This window comes from Rhipicephalus sanguineus, chromosome 7 (genome assembly GCF_013339695.2).
Source record: "Rhipicephalus sanguineus isolate Rsan-2018 chromosome 7, BIME_Rsan_1.4, whole genome shotgun sequence".
Taxonomy (NCBI): Eukaryota; Metazoa; Arthropoda; class Arachnida; order Ixodida; family Ixodidae; genus Rhipicephalus; species Rhipicephalus sanguineus.
Window position 1 is genome coordinate 110,331,149 of NC_051182.1, and position 20,177 is coordinate 110,351,325.

Consider the following 20,177-nt stretch of genomic DNA (forward strand, 5'->3'; position numbering starts at 1 on the left):
ACCAGTGGACGCTTGTAACGCCGGCGATCGAGATCGTCGGAGTCAGAAAAATTCGCTAGCGGCAGAGCGTCTGCCCAAGGTCACCCAATGGGAGAGCAGTGACGTGGGGAGCACGTGGTTGCAGGGGCGGAGTCGAGGAGCGGGCGCGTGCGCCAGGAGGAACTCGGTTTCCTAGCAGACGACATTCGCTGTCACGAGCTGGCAGTGTAGAAACGCCTTTCTTTTCCTTTTGTTGTTCTCTACTGCGCTTCCATCAAAGCAGACAAATCGTTTGCACGTGTCATTTTGTTCTTTTGTATCTTTATCGAATCGTGGCACCAACACAGGTCCGTACAGGGGGACCATACGGCACTGCGCACTTGTTGGTCGCATGTTTCAGTTTTTTTTCTTTTTTGCTACTCTGACCCAGCACGTTCGAATAGTTTACTGTTTTCTTTTTCTTTTTTTCAATGGTCACGTACCCCGAAGACGACAAATGCGAGCCCCCCAGACGACGACATTGTGGGTTTGCAATGGTTGCCGGCCCAGACGGCGCACCAACGCCTTGCGGCATTCGAGAGCAAAAGCCGCCGAAAGCACTCTGAAAGCTTAAAACCGCAAAAACCAATTCTTTTTTTTTTTTTTTTTTTTGCTTTTCCATGGCCAAGTGTATGAGCATGCAAGAAGACTTGCGTGGTAAAAAAAGAAAGCTGTAACAGAAATAAACGTGACTACTGAAGTTGTTTAATTGCACTCTGATACACCGCACATTTTCGTCATTCAAGGTTTAGGCGCGTGAAAATCGAGCACCGAAGTAGAAGGCTGGTGAAACTCGCAACCCAAGTGCACCAAAAGAAGCGAACTCGGAGAAAGGAAACCCGCGGGTAACGGGCGCTTTCCACAACCATCACTGCGCATCGCAGAGGCGCGCGCCGCGCAAAAGCCGTGCATGTGAAACGAAGCCGCGTGCGAGTGCCCTGTCGCCGCTCAATCGCCGCGGGCCCCGCCGCTCGGTCGCTCGCATGTGAAACAGGCTTAAGACTAAATGCGGGTGACGACGCCACCTTGAAGTTCCCACACCAATAATCGTGACGTCATCGATTTTGACAGCGTCTACTAGGGTTTACGTAGTTCCTAATCGGCAAAAATGAAGCACATTGTCGCCGCAAGGAGCCAGAGACTTAACATACTAAGTTTCAGGAAATTTCTTCGAGCCAACGTGGCCAAAATACGAAAAGCCACTTTGAAATCCGTGACGTCACAAATGGAGATAATTGGAGGAAAATTTAAACGTAAAATTTTCGGGACTGATTTTCTAATCTATTCTTAAACCTATGCCAGCGGAATGACACTACAGTTTTCAGAGTATGATTTATTGCTCTAAACGAACTTCTAGTTTCTCTTCAGTGTCCCTATAATAAAAAAGAGAACATCAACAAAAAAGCCGATCACTTTACGCTATTGAGGCCTACGCAGTGTTCGGACAGGCCTTTCATTCCACCAGTAACACAATTGCTGTGCGAAATTTCTTGAGTAGTGTAAAATGCCATTACAAAATTAAACAAACAACATATTACCTGACGTTATTGGCAGCACTCTATATATCAGCCGTTGAAAAGCGCACCTACAAACTTGGGTGTGTTCATTTGTGCAGCGCGAAAAAAACTGGCCAGGATGAAACACAATAGACATAAAAAGGTGCTCACTCCCATGCGCATTATTTGGGAAGCGTGAAGCTATTTTTTTATGCATGCAGACATGAACCACCAGTCAAGATTGAGCTAGAAATGGCATTTATTTGTACCTTATGTGGGGTTTAATGTCCCAAAACCACAATACAATTATGAGGGACGCCGTAGTGGAGGGCTCCGGAAATTGCGACCACCTGGCGTTCTTTAACGTGCACCCAAATCTAAGGTGCACGGGCCTCAAACATTTTCACCTCCATCGAAAATGCAGCCGCCGCGATTCGCTCTCGCAACCTTCGGGTCAGCAGTCGAGTGCCATAACCACTAGACCACCGTGGCGGGGCTTCTTTGCATCCTATAATCAAGCTACGAGCACCGACACAGATATCCTCGGTTGATTTTAGATACGAAGCATCTTATAGCCGAGTTCAATACGGTGGTGGTGTGCCGTGGGACCACCCTTACTGCGCATGCGCGAACCCTCTCCACACCTCCTCTCCACTCCACTCTCCCCTGCCGCTCCCCCTCTCCTGCGCAACGCCGCAATGAGCGCCAGCGCATGCGCGTCCCCTTCCCCTCTCTCTCCTGTCCTACGCCCTCCCCCCCCCCCCTCGCGCGCCTGTCGACCGCGTTCCCCGCTCGCCCTGTGAGAATTAATGGCCAGGCTAGAGGGAAGACGCGACATGCGTAGCGTTCCTCTTCCCGTTCCACGACGCGAGGTCGGTAGCATGCCCAACGAACGCCAACGGAACGCGATCGTGCAAGTGCTGCGGCTTCGCATCGCCTCATGGTCCCCTTTAGCGGGAGATGGTGTAATTTTTCGAAGTGCGCTGCGACTGAGACTTCTCTTTTTGTTTACTTTCCGCGGAATTTCAGAAATCTCGTCTTATGCAAGCGTGGCGACCACCCTTTGTTGTAGTGATCTGCAACATAGGGGTGTGCACGCCGTTTTGCAGTTTTGTTTGGCCAGTCTAGATTGGCAATTGCCTGCATGCATACAAGATGGCTTGACACTTTGCTCTGCAACGGCGTGTATGGCGCTAAGGGCTTTACATATAATATTTAAGCCTATAGATAAAAAAATGTCATGCTGTATCGCCCCCTTTACAAAAAAAAACTAGAGGCGACTACAATAATTGACATAGGTGTCTTATCGAGGCACTGTCACATCGGAGTTCGTGTGGCCTCATGTAATCTTTGGGTTAACTGCTTCGTCGCGCTGCCGAAACGGGTCTCAGAGGACACGTAGAAAGAAGTGCGCGGTTGGGATTTTCTCCGCCGGGTGCCGCAACCAGCTAAGCTGCTCACAAGAAAAGCTTCTGACCTTTTAATAACTCCTTCATTTAATCTTCATTGATTATCTTGACAGTTATACGGTATATATTTTAAGTAAACTTATGCACCGATATCATACGTATGTAATATAACTCTTGACTTGAAACAGAACCATCGATTTCCTACCAGTTTTATTTTTTAAAGTATATTTACAGAATATTCGGAAAACCGAAATTAAGTGCACGACCGGAAGTGCTAGTAAGATACGATAGTACCACTGGTACTATTGCTCGTGAGTAAATCTTGCTCATGCGACTAAAAAAATCAAATAATGGTGCCATGTATCTTTATGCTGCCTCTACAGCTGCAATGAGCAAATATTTGCGAAAATGGAGAAAGAACTTCAAAAGACTTCGTGGATTCGTACGTACCAGGGACGTGTAGTACGTTTGGTTGTAGTGATCACTGGAGTTGTGTATTAAAGGTGGTACGATGAGGCACTTCTTCGTGTCGTAGCTGGCATTAGCGTACGGCGGCAGAGCGTAGTTTGCGTACGTCGTGTGGCTGATGATAATAAGCTGGGTGATTTTCAGGGGGTCTCTGGAGAAAATAAACAGTCGTGTTCACTTTCCAGAAGGCGATGCATAATTGCGAGCGATGCACGTCACAAATACATTTGCTATTTGAGGAAAATCAATAAAGCACGAACTCTGTCCCCTCGTAGACCTTGAACACCACAGAAAAATTCATAAGGGTGATGAATTGGACACGCTAGTGGCTGTTCATAGTTACATCTTGCGCTGGGTACTACCGGAGTCATTCAATGCTTCTTATGGTCACGAAACTGCCGCGTCAGTTTCATATGGAGCCAGCGGCCGCCGCCAGAGGCGCAACTGTTCTTGAGAGGCGATGTCAACGCTGCTATCGCTGGGTTTGTGTGTGGGACAGCCTCGGTGTTTCAGCTTTCTAAACTTCCGCAACGGTCGCTTTGCCTTCAAGCTTTTACTTTTAGCACTCAGCATGCATAAATGCATTTCTGAACGCGCTTTCTGTTTTAAAATGAGCATCCGGGAGGAATAAAACCAGCATGGGACGCGTTATTCGAAGGTCGCAGGTTTGGTCCCACCCGGCGGAAAGTTATCTTTTCGTCCACTTTACTTTCTTCACATTTATAACCCAATTATTACAGATAACATCCCCTATACGTCCTTGGCATTACTGTCTCTTAGTTCTCATTAGTATTGTTTCTAATAAAGAAAAATTAGCCCTTAAAAGCAATCTTCTTTCCTTCAGCTCAAGACATGCAGCTCGCGGTGATATATCAGCCGAAAAAATACGAACATTCGGGGATTAACGAAAGAATACCAAGATATATTTACGAATGCCAAAGCGGGGGACTTCTGAATTCTTTATGTCCCCTGGGGTCCTTTTAGATGTACCTAATTCTCAGCGCACTGGTTTTGTTGCATGTCGACCCCATCGAAATGCGGCCGCTGCGGCCTCGCAAGCTCCTTTCGTCTCAAAACTACGACACTACGATATATATAGGCAGGGGCGTAGCCAGAAATTTTTTTCGGGGGGGGGGGGGGGGGCACCTCTATAATCTGAAGTGGGGGTCGGATAGGCAGATGTGATCATGTGTCATTCTGAGCTCTGTATACCATGTCAAAAAAATTTTCGGGGAGGGGGGGGGGGGGCAAGAGCCCGGTGTGCCCCCCCCCCGCCTGGCTACGCCCCTGACGATATTTACAACTTTTTAACATTTAACGTTTCCGTCAAATTAAACACCGTGCATTCGCAGCAAAGCGCCAGCGATGCCAGTTGTAAACATAGGCAAAAATACGAGCTGTTACACGCCCATTCATGTGGCTACAATGCGGTATAAACAGGGCGTCGGCGATGCTCGGAGCTCTTCACAGGACGACTCACGTGGTCGTTTGCATGGTGGTCGCATTGTCGATGAGCGAGATCGAGGTTTGCGCTTCGTGAGATACGAAGGAAGTCCTTCAGAAATCCTTGGAACTGCGTCAGCCTTCAGCGTTGGTTTGTCGCGTTTCAGGGACACGGAGTCGCCGTTGATGTTAAAGTCATACGCAGTGACAATGTCTAGGCGTCGAAATGGTTCGCACATACACGTGTATACTTCGACTCAAAGTTAGAATCGCCACTTTCCTGCCGCGGTATGGCCCGCTTCCCTTTCTCGCGCTGCTGCTTGTCTAATGGTAAAGAAAAAAACGACACCTTTCTGGTTCCCTTGTCGCCGCAACGGCACCCCGGCACGCAACATCTGTTAGCCATCCTAGTCCTCAGACAACGCTTCCGCTAACTTAAACATATCATGTCCAGCAGCTAATAATAACTAATATCCGGGGTTTAACGTTCCAAAACCACGATATGATTATGAGAGACGCCGTAGTGAGGGCTCCGAAAATTTCGACCACCTGGGGTTCTTTAACGTGCACCTAAATCTAAGTACACGGGCCTCAAACATTTTCGCCTCCATCGAAAATGCAGCCGCCGCGGCCGGGATTCGATCCCGCGACCTTCGGGTCAGCAGTCGAGCGCCATAACCACTAGACCACCGTGGCGGGGCTTGTCTCCAGCAGCTGCAGCAGCAGCAGCAGCGAGTACTTCAATACGCCGACGGCGAAGACGATCGCCTCTGTGGCGCAGCGGCGGCGCGTTGCGGCATTTTCGAGCAGCGTAAAAAGCTCGCTTATAGCGTGACGGTGCAGTTTCGTGACCATACAGAGAACTGAATGACTCTGGTACTACGAAACGAGGACGAACAACCGGAACACGTTGACAAGAGATGGTGAGCAAACTCACAACTGATTTATTCGTGTCTCGCGAAGTGTCATATAAATGTTAACAATCAGATTGGAGTCGGGAAGGTGACAGGCGAAAAGTACATATAAAATGAAAAAAGAAATAAAATAAGAGAAGCTGATGCTTTAGACAGATTAGTGCCGATCGCGTTCTAGGAAATTGATTTCTGCGTGAGTTATCTGCAATGAGAGCCTGCTGATGCATTTGTCTCTTGCTGCTGTGATGAACGCGGCTTATTTGATTTCTTTGACACATTTGTTACCACCGCGTGCAAACAACATGTTGCGACGAAAAATTGGTATGCATCAGCATCGTTTACAATGTTGCGCTAGATAACCCGTTCCTCGCAGTTGTTAACATGCATATCTGTTCGCGAAGACACTAAGTGACGCAGTGACCGGTTTGTCTTTGTAGAGCCGCCCAAATCTTTTAACTAGCGTGCGCGAGCGCCGCCTTTCTGTGCGTCAGCGCCATACGACGGAGCCGAGTTGCAAACAGTGCGAGGGTAAGCGCATGCGCACAAAGCTCGCTCAGCTGGGCCCATTATCTGCTCTGTTCCTTCTTACGTAATCCCATATCCGCGCACTTCAGACGGACCACGTTCTTTTGCTTATCTCATGAGCAGTGGCGTAGCCAGGAGGGAGAGGGGGGGGGGGGGGGCTAACCGGAATACAGCCTCCCACCGAAATTTTTTTGCACTGTCATGTACCGCTAACCAAAACAACCACCTGTGCCGGAAATCATTGGATTTTTTTTTAGAATTCATTCCACAGTTAAAAAAGCACTTCGGTGCGAACATTCCTGATTTGGGCTAGCTGTCCTCGTTACGCCTACGGCAGTCCTGTAACTGGCTGCACAGCGCATGACCATCACAAATACCCTGCAAACAGAGGCGTAGTGCCATGGATTGCCATAATGCGACGCGGCGTCACGCTGATTAATGGGCTCCGCCATGCCTCGCTGAGCCGTGCTACCCAAGCCGGACGCTCGGGATTACAGCGTTGCGGCGGGAACGTCTTGAACAAGAAATGACTATCTTGGCAGCGGAGGGCCCAAAAAAGGTGCGGTCAACTTTGACAGCTGGCCAGGAACGTTTCGTTCTCTTGCCGCTGTACGGACTGCGGGGAGTCGTTTTCGAGGCAAAAGTAAGTATGCAGTAAGCTCTTTTCGTTGCTCTGAAGGAGCCTTTGCAGAAAAAAATTGCGCCGATAACGCAAGGCACTGTACCGACATTAGGTGGTTCGTGTCCTCCGAAATTAGCAGCGGTTTCTCAGATGAGCGCAACAAAAAAAAGAGTGAGTGTAAAGAAAAAAAAAGGCACTGCTCGTTGAATTAGCAGGAGAGAAAGCATCTTAAAAACCACGCTGTTATAGTTGGGCTCTGGACGGCGCCTACTGTGCAGACTACAATGCACCACGCCATTTACAAAGCAAATGACACTGCCGTAATACAACAGGGTGGCGCTTGCGACTTGATTAGGGCATACAAAAGGGGACGTCACTGCCTCGGCAGTACATTTTCGGGGGTCCCACATATTTACAACATCACAGAGGTGATTAGGCAGCACCCTCGGGTTCTTCGTTGAAAGGCTGCATTGTTGAGTTGCGCACGCTTTGTGCAAGGGCATCATTTACGTTCGAAAAGTCGATGCGGGACCTGCTTCCCCGAAACGGAACATTGCCGGGAGGGAGATACTCCTTTAGGCGCTGCGCCGTGCTCCCGACCGGGCTGCAGAAATTAGGCGCCTTTTCCTCTTCAAACCACTACCCCCACCACCATACTCCTTGGTCGTGTGTCACCGCACATGAACGCCTTTCCGGAAGATGTCCCCTCACTTAAAGGACTTTAGAGTGCCCTATGAAATGACCGCGTGCCGGCGGTATGCATAGTTGCGGCAGCCACCGTGGGAGGCCATCGTATACGTACTATGCAGACCGCCGCGAGGCCGCCGCGGGAGGCGCCGTGTTCGTGATTACACTGAAAGTATGCCGCGCGTTCGAATAAAGATAAATAACATGTGCTCAAAGTCATGAAACGCGCGTGACGTAACTTTTTCCCCCTTTTAGGCAATAAACTCATTTAGTCATTTAGTGAAGCCATTAGGTGGTTACTTCGAAAAGTGTGGCAGGTCCCCTTTAATCATATGCTTTTAAACGGTTAGCGAACTGCGATTCGAATGCTTACATACGTACATGCATGCATATATATATATATATATATATATATATATATATATATATATATATATATATATATGATGATATGCCAGCCCCCGCTGACCATGAGTGGCGACGGGTGTCGTAGCTTTCAATGTTATTTCCTAGATTTCTTGCCGCGATGACGTATCTTCGCAACATAAAATAAAAAATATGAGCAGAATCATTCGCCTACTCACGCTGTCTGTTCGTCTGAAGTGCGCCGATATGGGTGATGTCCTTAAGAAGGAAGAGCCTAGCAGACAACGAGCCCAGCTGAGCGCGCTTTGAGGGCATGCCCTTACCCTCGCTCTCTTTGCAACTCGGCTCCGTCGCATGGCGCTGACGCACGGGAACGCCGCTCGCGCAAACTAATGAAGTGTGTGGGCGGCTGTACTGCTTGGCGCATGTTAGGGGGGTTCTAAGTGTATAAAATCTGCTGAGCACATTGCACAAGAGCTTCTTTACGCTTTGCTGTACACTGTTTACACGTAGAAAGAACGTTTTGAAGATCATTTGGAAAGCCAGATTCCATAGCTCTGTTAGTATGCAAAAGGCTATCACTTCATCACAGTCCTTGTTTGCAACAAAGCCGTTTTCACGCAGGCTTCAGGTGGCCGAATAGGAAACAAATTGCCGTTGCATGATGTCAGGGGCGCAGGCAGAAAATTTTTTTAGAGGTTTAGGGTGAAAACGTTGGGCATCAGGCATTAGCGCGGGCATTGCAGGGCACATATAGGCGTCCACGTGGGTGCCACTGGTTGGGGCAGTTGAGATATAAAGTGTGTGTTATCGCGTTCTGTGATGTGACTTCCGAAGACTTATGGCGTGCACGTTAGAAATCGGCGCTCATTTTAGCAATGTAGAATTGAGCTGCCTCATGTGCCGCTGCCAGGGCCAATGCCACCCCCCTCCGTCACGTCGGCGTCAGCCGTTTTCACAAGTTAGAAAGAACGAGCACTAAAAGCTGTCCAATCTTACCTGTTGATGTATTCTGCCACTCTGTCCCTGAACTTCTTCATTTGTGTACTTGTAACACCGAGCACCAATCCGTAATCGTCTTTAATGTCGGCGTGGGTGTTCAGTTCCGCTTTTAAGAACTACGTGGACAAGAAACGAAATAAGATTAATAGTGACACGGACAGTACCACAGTAAGAATGCCAAGAACTCGTTAGAAAAATTCTTTCCAAAAATTACATACGGCCGTCGCCCAAAAGCACAAAAGTTGATTAATACAATAACCTTAAGAGTTTTACGTCCCAAACCGCGACGTGTTTATGAGAGACGGCGTAGTGGAGCGGTCCGAAAAATTCAGCCACCTGGGGTTCTTTAACGTCCACCTAAATCTAAGTACATGGGCCTCAAGTGTTCTCGCCTCTATCTAAAATGCGGCCCCCGCAGCTGGGATTCGATACCGCGACCTTCGGGTAAGCAGTCGAGCAACAACATCACCCCTAGACCACCGTGGCGCGTCCATGTTATATCCTCTCACACATGTTCATCACACGCTCAAGTAATTCTCTGCACATTTTGTGATATGTCAAGATAACAAACAGCCAGCAGAACACAATGTCTTTGGCGTCCAGATAGATAGATAGATAGATAGATAGATAGATAGATAGATAGATAGATAGATAGATAGATAGATAGATAGATAGATAGATAGATAGATAGATAGATAGATAGATAGATAGATAGATAGATAGATAGATAGATAGATAGATAGATAGATAGATAGATAGATAGATAGATAGATAGATAGATAGATATATAGATAGATAGATAGATAGATAGATAGATAGATAGATAGATAGATAGATAGATGATAGATAGATAGATAGGATAGATAGATAGATAGATAGATAGATAGATAGATAGATAGATAGATAGATAGTGCTGAGGTTTGATTGCGAAATTTAAGCATGACGTATGACCTTCATTTTCTTTTCTAATAATGAACCTGTGACCAAGACATCAGCGACAATAGAGTGGTCAAAGAATAATTTCTCATTCCCGTTCCCGTCTATCCGACGCTCAAGGACAAAGGCGTACACAAGGGGGGGGGGGGTGATGGCATCAGGTGGTGCAGCCGCCCCCTTAATCAACTAAGGGGTGTGCCAAGTCAGCCCCACAACGTTACTGAGTCGGACCTGTCCCGCCATTCTTTAATGTAGACTTATGGCCATTGCAAGTTTCTAAGGATAATTGCGTCTGAGGACCCCTAATACCAATCGGGGTGGAGGGGAGAGGGAGAAGCTACTGTGCAGCTTTGTCCTCTCCTAACGGCGAACCCTGAGCACGCCTATCCTCAAGAATACGTTCAGCTGGAAGCGTGCCGTTCTTTTAACGCTTTCCGTGGCCGTTACAATAAAATAAAAGGATACTCACTGACAACGGTAACCACAGGCCACCCGTCAACGCTGGGCTGGAGGAGGCGCGGATGTTTATGTCGAGTGCTGCGTAGTGGGAAACCATGTAATTCTTCCACAGGAGCTCGACAATTCTCTTCCTCTCATCGCTCGTTGAGAAGAGCAATAAACTCTGGCTGGCGCTAGAAGAGCGAGAGGTATTCAGAATATTCGAAGATCTGTTGATAACACGACGAAATTTGCAAACAAGGAAGACTGTAAGAACGATCAGATACAAAGTGTCCTTTTCTTTAGCGTACTAATTTTGAAAATGTGCATGTCGTAGACAATGGACATTTGATCCTAGAAGTGTACGCTGAAATGAAAATGGATAGTTTACCCGATAATACTACGCCAAGTATAAAAAGAGTATGTGTTACACTCTTGGTGCGTCCTGACATGCCACGTATTGAACTCTCCTTAAAGAGACACGTTATTCTCCTTTGGAGAGTCGCACCTCCCTTCCGTTTCCGGCTTCGAGTGCAATGATCTCCGAAAAAAGTTAATAAGTATCTTTAAAAAGTGTTATATACATACGTGGGGCGCCAGGACTCTCCAACAAGAATAAAATGACTTTTTTTTCCTTAGAGAGAATGTAGCGCCGCCATCTTGCACCTGTGTAATGCTTGCCTGTCCTACCAAATCCATCCACTTCCATCTTCTGGACCACGGACGCCGGGACATCCTTAAACTACAGTGAGTACTTCGCCAACGTATTTCTCTTTAGCCATAAAAGTTCGAAGCTTACAAGCCACTTGCGGTCATAGCTCAGATGTTGCTGACCGAGTCGTACTGAAGTACGTCGATGTCGTTAAGAAGCAAGCGGCCTCTTTATGGAAGCTCGCATCACCGGAATGCCGTTAAGCGAGATTCGGTCGGAATGTATTAGTGGCTTAGATTTCCGTTAATGGGACTTTAAAGGCAAATAGCATTTCATGTCACAGTAAAAAGTGAGTGGTTGAGAACATCTGAAAAGTCATTATTATGCACAGAAGTGCTGTAGGTCATTTCACCTTTGAAACCTCAATCCTGCCATCACTCCTTTCCTATCGTCGCCGCCTTGCTAGCCTTAGCCTTTATCATAAGTTCTTTTATTCTCTCAATCAAGCCCATGATATCACAGCCGCATCACGCATTTCCCACCGCACCAGTCATCCACTTCAAGTTGCCCGCCCGCCATCGCGGACCACTACGTTTTCTGCTTCATTATTCGTCAGAGCAGCTTCAGACTGGAACAGCCTGCCGTATGACATTGTCACCAGTGCCTCATCATCTACCTTCCAAGAACGCATCACTGATAATCTGCAATGTTAAGTGAATCTTCGCTGTTTGTCTTTAATTTGTAATCCCACCCCTTATATAGCAACCCCTGAATGGGGGCCTTTAAGGAAATAAAACTGAAACTGAAACGCGATTCTTGCCACATTAAGGACATTCTGGCACGTTATCCCAATGACTTAGAAGGCGCTCTGTACAATTAATGAGTGTTCAAGCTACTCATGATAAAAAGAACATTTCAGTTAATTGCAAAAAAATGTAAAATGCGACTTGAATACGTCTGTTAGACTCATGGAAAAAAAAAGAACCTGACGTTACCCTTAAAACGACACGTCAGGCCCAAAAATTGTTTTCGCCGGGCTGCGCTAGCTGTGCTCCACTGTGCCGCAGCGATGGCTGTCGGGCGAATGCTACGTCACAAGCTCGTTCTCGGAGGCGGGCTGTTTGAATTGCGCTAACGGTACGAGGATCACTAAAACGTGACTTTCATTCAAGATTAGCATTTTCATGGTACGAAGCAAGCGCTAACAGGTTTTTGGAACACTGTTTCATCAATCCGCGTCCACTTGACGTTTGTCTTTAGTGTCCCTTTAACGATAGTGCATTTCATGTCCTTAAGGATTGTCATATCCTTAAGGATGGCCGACTACAATCTTTGCACGCACATGTACACCCAGCAGCAAAAGCTTACGAGCCGTCGGCTCCACAACAAATGTCGATATCTTATATATTAGCGCATAATTCTTATCTATTATCGCGTAACCTCGTGAATGTACAGGGTGCAATACCAGCTACAGCCTGGGAGATTTATTTGGAGGTTATGTTCGCAGACAAAGCGAGAATATTGCTTCCTCCAACGTTGAGCGTCCCGCAAACTTTTGTTGTGGGGTGTACGTCTTCAACTATACACCCTCCGCCTACGTGCACGTACCCCATCCCAGTTATATTCAATAAGATCAATCCAGTCTCTGGCACAGAAATCAAATGACACAAATGCGATGATTTAACCTCCTTAGAGCGTATGCTATGGCACTGCCCTGTGAAACGCACGGGCTGTACCAAAGAGGAAAGAGGGTGGCAGCAGACGCTACACAGCGACTCACTTAAAGATCAACCCAAGGCCGACACTACACAGACACCCGAACGTGAAAAGCCGCGAGAGCAAATTGCAGATGAATACATTTAAGACCTGCCATCCCCATTGCAGCTGAACGAGCACAGCATCAGTTCAACCGAGTAAGTATTGTAGATATATGATATTCTACATCTATCTGTACATACAGATCTATAGGCCTCGATCTGCATCCTCCTGAGGTCTACCTAATTCCGTATTGTTAAAAATAAATTACACCGCGCTCTAACAGAGCCAGAGACTTAACATCTAAAGTTAGAGAAAATTTTACTTAGCCAATGTGGCCAAAATGCGATAAAATGCATTGATATTTGTGACCTCATCGTGACATACCAGCGCCGATGATTCGGCAAGAAAGTCAAGAATGATGTTTTCATGGCGATTTCCTCTTCCAATAATGAGCAGTACGATGGCAAAATTTAACGCTGCGGAGTACTTACGTGTTTAATTAATCGGTGCCTTCACTACTCTTTCTGCAGGCACTACCTCCTCTTCACCGTTGAATTCTTCATATAACGCGTGGAAAATATCAGCATTAAGCATTGAGCCTTTCATAATTTTGCGCTTTTTTCGCTACAAGATGTATCTCTACTTGCGCATTCGAAAACGCACAGAACGTAGTCAAATCAGTTGATCGTGCACGATAGTTATGCGAGACACGCCAGAACGGGCGTACGACTGCATGACAAGCATAGTAGCAGAAAAATCTCTGAACCTGCCCCGCCACCCTCCGAAGGATTTCTGTACCTAACGTAGTTTTGCACTGCCTCCAAGATCAGAGGTATTGCAAACTTATTCTACCTCACCTGGTTTTGCACAGTCTCCGTGATCGGCCCACCTTTGATACGATGTCATGTGATGACGTTATCGTGTGGCGTCATAGAGACGTCATGATGACGTCACAAATTCTGGCGGTATGTAGCGTCCTGATGACATCACCTGTTGCCGTCATCATGTGATCATTTTTTGCAGCGCTCACGTTGACGCCGACTGTAATTTTCGCGTTTGGTGCGACATCTAAAGCTCTAACCCCACGTACGCGTTACAACGCGTGCGTGTGGTTAACGTGCGAGCGAGCGGTGAGCGGGAAAGGGCCGCGCTGCCACTGTGTTCGTAACTTAAGGCTTTCGCCCGAATAACGTGCTCGCTCATTACATTTTCAGAGGTTATACAGGGGCGCCTTAGAAGTGGGACCACTTGTTGCGTGAGGCGGCGAACACGCAGGTTCGAAGCGTGCGACAACTTACTGCGCATCGAATGCGAGGCCCAGCCTCGTCTTGTTCCCGCCGGTTCGGGCCGCTTTTGCAACTTGGAGGAAGTCCACTGCAACGCCCGTAGGGTTCCACGATTTCTGGGGACAGGGCGTGGATCGGCACAAGGAGTCCAGGTATATCGCGTCGCAAACCCCATCAGTCGGAAGTACCGTAGACTTAGAGAACCTATCGATGTGGAACGTGCAGATCATCGGTGGTGGTGGTGCATCTGGTACAACTGCAATAAAACTTCCTGTTAGACGAGTTGGTGTCGAATCCCATACGACATCTTTAGTGCAAAAGCGGAAAGGAATCCTGAGAAAGAGAAGAAGAAAACAGTGTACAGCTATACGCTCTTCTTCTCTTTCTCAGTATTCCTTCACTTTCCACTTTTCCGCTCAAAAATGTCGTATGTGGTACAACTGCGCCGACACGTTAAGATATTAACGTTTAACACAAGCATGAAAAAGTGGCTCGCCTCGACGAGTCGTCAAGGACTGTACTGTGAAGTACCGACACACACTATAGACACGGAAGTTTGGGGCTGTGTATAAAAGCGAGAGCCTTGTATGTCTCGCGAGTAAAAAAAAATTATTTTGGCATTCGGCGTCAGGACGAATGGTATCAAAAGTCACGTGACGAAGTCATGGCGTCATATGATTAGGCATAGGAAATTTGGCGGGTTGGACTACGTTCTTGGGTGGCAGCGCAAAAGGGCACGGACAGAAGAAGGGACTAAGGATGCTATTCTAGACATTGTCAAATTCCGCCACGTTGTCATATTCAGGCATTGGTCCATTCTGATTGGTCAAGAGGGCTGCTGCGTTCTCTCTCATTGGCTTAAAACGCCGCCACCATGAAGTATCACAAGATGGCGCAATTTGACATTGTCCAGAATAACACCCCAGCACTCGTGTCGTCTGGTCTCCTCTTTTGACATTGTCCTTTTTGCGCTGTTAACCATAAGCGTCTTATGATGACGTCAGGTGGGGACGTAATCAACTATGCCTTGTCGTGATGTCGTCAGATGACATCAGGTGGCCTCATAGGAGAAGAATAGTGCAGCACCGGGTGAGGCATTTAGTTTTCGACAATATTTACCAGAGGGAACCGCCACCACAGGAATGATGGGTAGTACATGGATTTGCCTAATCTTCGTGCTTGCGGCTTCGAACGCACTTGTGGCTTTGTTTATTGTGTATTGGCATTGGTTTCGGAGAAGAGAATGGATTGTTGTGAAATTTCTAAGCCTATTTGAATTTGTGAGCCTAAAAGGTCAAGGTGGTGAAGTGGAACTTCTGAACGTTTGCTGAACTTCGTCTTGCGACAAAGCGGCTGCAGGCCACATGGAGCCAAACGGAGTCGAAAGAACGAAGCTAAGACAAATCCATCATTCCTTGCTGGCTGAAACGATATGCGTTGCAGCTCCCGTAGACACTAGCGCCAAATTTCCCTCTAGTGTACTATCAGGAAACTATATGTGGGGTGAGGTGCAAGAAGCTTGTTAGGGGTGGGGACAATACACTTGATTAAGAATGTGAAGTTTGGTTAGCGCCTCGTGATGGAACATGCTTTCGCCTGTGCTTTCGTTAGCATTAGCTGAAAAGACTGAGATTTTTTAATTTATTTGCCATAATAGTAAAAATTGACAGTGCCTTTACGCAACACTGAGGAGAGCGTGAAAGAAAGCATATGCTCTCACGAGGTACGCATTGAATTACAAATTACTTTCATGCTTTCAGTCGATTGCATTGCCGACGCTTGACCAAGCGGCGATGTCGCAAGACGACGCCATTACTTAAATCACGATGACTGCACAAGATATGGCGACATGTGACGTCACGAGGCATTGCGGTTATGTGATTATTGATAGACCGACGGACACATCCATTTTTGAGTATGATGTGACTTTTGGCCAACCTTTATTAGTTTTTCTTTTACTATTCATGTTGCCATCGACAACAGGCGATATTGCAACTCATGAGGGCTTTCGGCTTATTAATAATTAATGGTGTTTTACGTGCCAAAATTATATATGATATGGCTGTGAAGCACTCCGTAGTGGGTGACGTAGGACTGTCCTATTTGACCACCTGATGTACTTTATGTATTGCATCAATCTAAGTACACGGCCCGTTACATTTCACCCCCATCAAAATGCGGCTGCGCCAGCAATCGAACCCGCCTACTCGAACTTAGCAACGTGACACTTTAGCTGCTCAGGTGCCATGTTTACATTTCTTGGGTGCACAAAAACCTGGATGTAATCTGCACTAAAGGTTACCAGGCCAATCTTGCACAATGTACCTTACAATTTATAACTATATGGAAATGTGAGAATGCGCATCTACATTGAAGTTTAGCAAGCTTAATGTGCACATCATCCGCTACAGTTTATGGGTGCGCAAGAATCCTAAATGTAATCTATGCATAAGGTTACCAGGCCAAATGTACCCTATGTACGTTATAAATTACAGGTATATGAAAATCTGATAATATGCATTTATACTGCGCGTTTAAACATGGGCTGAAATTGCGCAGTTTACTACGATTTAGAAGTGTGAAACAATTCGAAGATGTGCACGTATTCTAAGGGTTACCAGTGTGGAGGTTCACTATGTACAATAAACTCTCTCGATCTTCGTTGTGTACACGTCGACGAAAAGGTACGGATTACTCCATTTTACTTGGAATTTTCTTTGTCGGCGGCGTCAGCGTCGTCGACGGCGTCGTCGGCGGCGTCTCCACTGGCTGTTTTGGGTCTTTTCCGGCTGGCAGTGACATGCGGAAAGATATGATTTTGAAGCGCACATTTTATATCATTTTACATCGGCACTGAAACGACACACCACGAGTGCAAATAGAAAGTAGGGTACAGCGTAAGCTTTTGCATCCGCCATTGACAAATGGGTACAGTTTTTATAGGCGAGCGCGAATATTTTATCAATGAAGCCATCAGAAGCATCAGAGGTATAAGGAACCATTAGAAGCATCAGAAGCATCAGCATCAGATACATTCGAAGGCGAAAGCCTGCTTCATACTTGGTAACGCATTATGGGGACATTAAAGAGAAACAATGAATTGGTTTAGATCGATAAATTGTGCTCCGAGAACTCTAATGTCGTTAACTGCGCCATCATAGGTTTATTAATAGAGGAAAAAATAAAGTTCAGTTTCATTTTTAAATTTCGCGCCCAAATCTCCCTACTTGACGTCACGGATGTCAAAGTGTACTTATCGTATTTTGGCGCCATTGGCCCAACGAAATTACCCAAAACTTGGTATGCTAAGTCTATGGCCCCCTCAGAGGACAATGTACTTCATTTTTACCGATTAGGAACTACGTAGTGCCTAGTAGGCGCCGTCACAACATGTGACATCACGGCAAACGGTGCGGAAACTTCAAGGTGGCGTCGCCACCCACACTTTGTTTTTGCGCGTTTTCTCGCTTACTAAGCGTCTTCTCGCAGCAAGCGTGGTGTTTTTGGTATCGTGAAAGGGTACTTTACTAATACGAGAAAAATTGTTTTGCTCATTATTGTCCCTTTAAAGGAGTAGTGACACGAATTTTATAAATTTTTGAATTGTTGCTATAAGTAAAACACTGGTGTCGAGAACCCTAAAAATAGTGTTATGGTGCCTGGGAATACTTCGAATATATTTTTAATACCACTACCTTAAAAAACACTTTCAGTTTAGATATTGAGGGGGCGGCTTCTCAGTGACGTGTCAATCGCAGTGTGACGTCACGGGTCACCAGCAACTCGTGATATGCTAGCGGCAAATCTGTCATCTGCTCGTGGTGGACGTGAACAATGACGAGTGAATTGTCGTCCAGTGACCCCGACAGTAATTTCTGCGATTCAGGCTGCTTGCAGGACGTAGAGTTCGCAAAGTCAGTGGAACAGTGTTGACTCGTCGTGATAATGTCCATTGCCGTGGGGTTGGCTTGCAGGAGCTCAGTGATGAAACTTTAAAATCAAAGTAATATATTTTATACGGGTAGTCTGGCTCCTGAGTGTGGAGAGTGTTGACACTGCATACCGAGGAAACGAAAGATGTCCCTTTTGCGATGTCTCAAAATTGTGTCAGTACTCCTTTAATTTATATAATCGGTGAGCCGACTTACTGCACGTCATACGGAGCTGCAGGGAAAGAGACACATATTGTATACGACGTTCTCAGTATATTTCATTGAACTTCGGCTCTTCCGAAGACGCGACTGTCGATTGAGATAGAATAGTCTGACGAATAACATTGGAAGCACTGTTTTCCGCCATTGCAACCGTGAAATTCGAAATTATGGAACAGCTGTTCCGAAATACCTGCTACATAATGAAGTAAGAATATATACGCAAAATATCATATACACCGTGTCCCAGCTATCGTACACAAATATTTAAGAATTGATCACTCTATAAATTTCTATCTTTTCGATTGCTGCCCCTTTAGGTTCTAAATGTTTTAACAAGTGTGAGAAATTTTTAAAAAATGGAATGCGGATCATTCTGGAAGACAAGAAGACATCGCATTTTCTCGTTAATGTTATCTCCCCGAAAATTACAAATAGTACTACACGCATAGACGGGTAGGTTATAATAATGTTCTCCAATCCGAAGAAAAAAAATAACAATATGCCATTTCTACATAAAACATCCTAGACGAAAGCCAGGCGCACATGCTTGTGGCGATGCAACCTTCTCTATGAGGAACACTGTCTGCAAAAGCGACATGCATGTACAGTCGTCATCAATGTGAAAGGAAACACAAAATTTGCGTTTAATCAACGATTACTTGCAATGTACCGATATGGATGCGACGTGTTGTATTGCAAGAGATACCTTTCCGCTTGAGCCTTTAGTATTATAGACGCTTACGCGCTTGCCAGCTACGTTTAACCGATATGACGTTTTCAAGGTAATTTCGGTGTTCCCTGTCATTTAGATGCGAAGCGTATTATGGCCGAGTTCAATGCGGTGGTGGTGGTGTGCGGCGTGACCACCCTTACTGCGCATGCGCGTCCTCCTCCTCTCCTCTCCTCTCCTACGCTCCCCCTCTCTAACGCGCCTGTCGACCGCGTTCCCCGCTCGCCCTGTGAGAATTAACGGCCAGGCTAGAGGGAAGACACGACGCGCATAGCGTTCTTCTTCGCGTTCCACGACGCGAGGTCGGTAGCCTGCCCGAGGTCGGTAGCATGCCCAACGAACGCCAACGGAACGCGATCTTGCAAGTGCTCCGGCTTCGCATCGCCTCACGGTCCTCTTTAGCGGGAGATGTTCTCATTGTGCTCAGGATTGTACGTACAAGGAACTAAAAAAGCAGTATTGCCTCAGTCACAGTAGACATGTATCAGCAGATGCCAACTCACGCATCTCTTCAAGAGGTACCAGGCGACAGCCACAGCGACCACGCCCAACGTCAGCACTGCGACGATACCCACCAGGATCATGCAGGCTGGCGTCTCCCTGAACGAAACGTAAAATCGGCAGAAAATTGTGAAAATGCTTGATTCTAAAGAAAGACGAGGACATGGATTCGCTATGAACTACATCACTCTATGTCATCACGCCAAGGTGATGAACAAGGTCTAAACGGCCACAATTAATGTGTTATACATACTTTCCTGAAAACTTAAATGAGTACAAAGCTTATTTGGAAGTTTAAGTTATAGGCACCGTGCAGTCGAGTTTTCCCGTGTGACTGCAGCGCCAGAACGCACAGCCTAGCGGCTAAAAAAAAGCAACTTTGAGACGGGGCCGGTCAAAATGGAACGCAATGCGCGCGTCTCCCTCCCTGCATTAGTGGGCGGAATGGGGCCGGGCTACACGGGGGACGCGTTCGCGCGTCTGTTTTCTGCGTGCCCCTAACGGCCATGTCAGCGAACTTGAGACGGGCCAGTGCGAGCAACGCAGCTCCCTCTGGTCAGTGGACGGTGCCTATAGACTACTATGAGGACAAGCCAAGCATTGCCATGCTATTGGTCAGAACTATAAAATAATAGCAGCTTAGCTTTTTGCTACTACTGGCGTACCTACGATCTTTGCAGAAAGTTTTACAGAGGCATGTGAACGTGGGATGTACTATTATACGATCGCCATTGTGTGTTATGAAATAGACAACTGAAACAGCACAGAATGA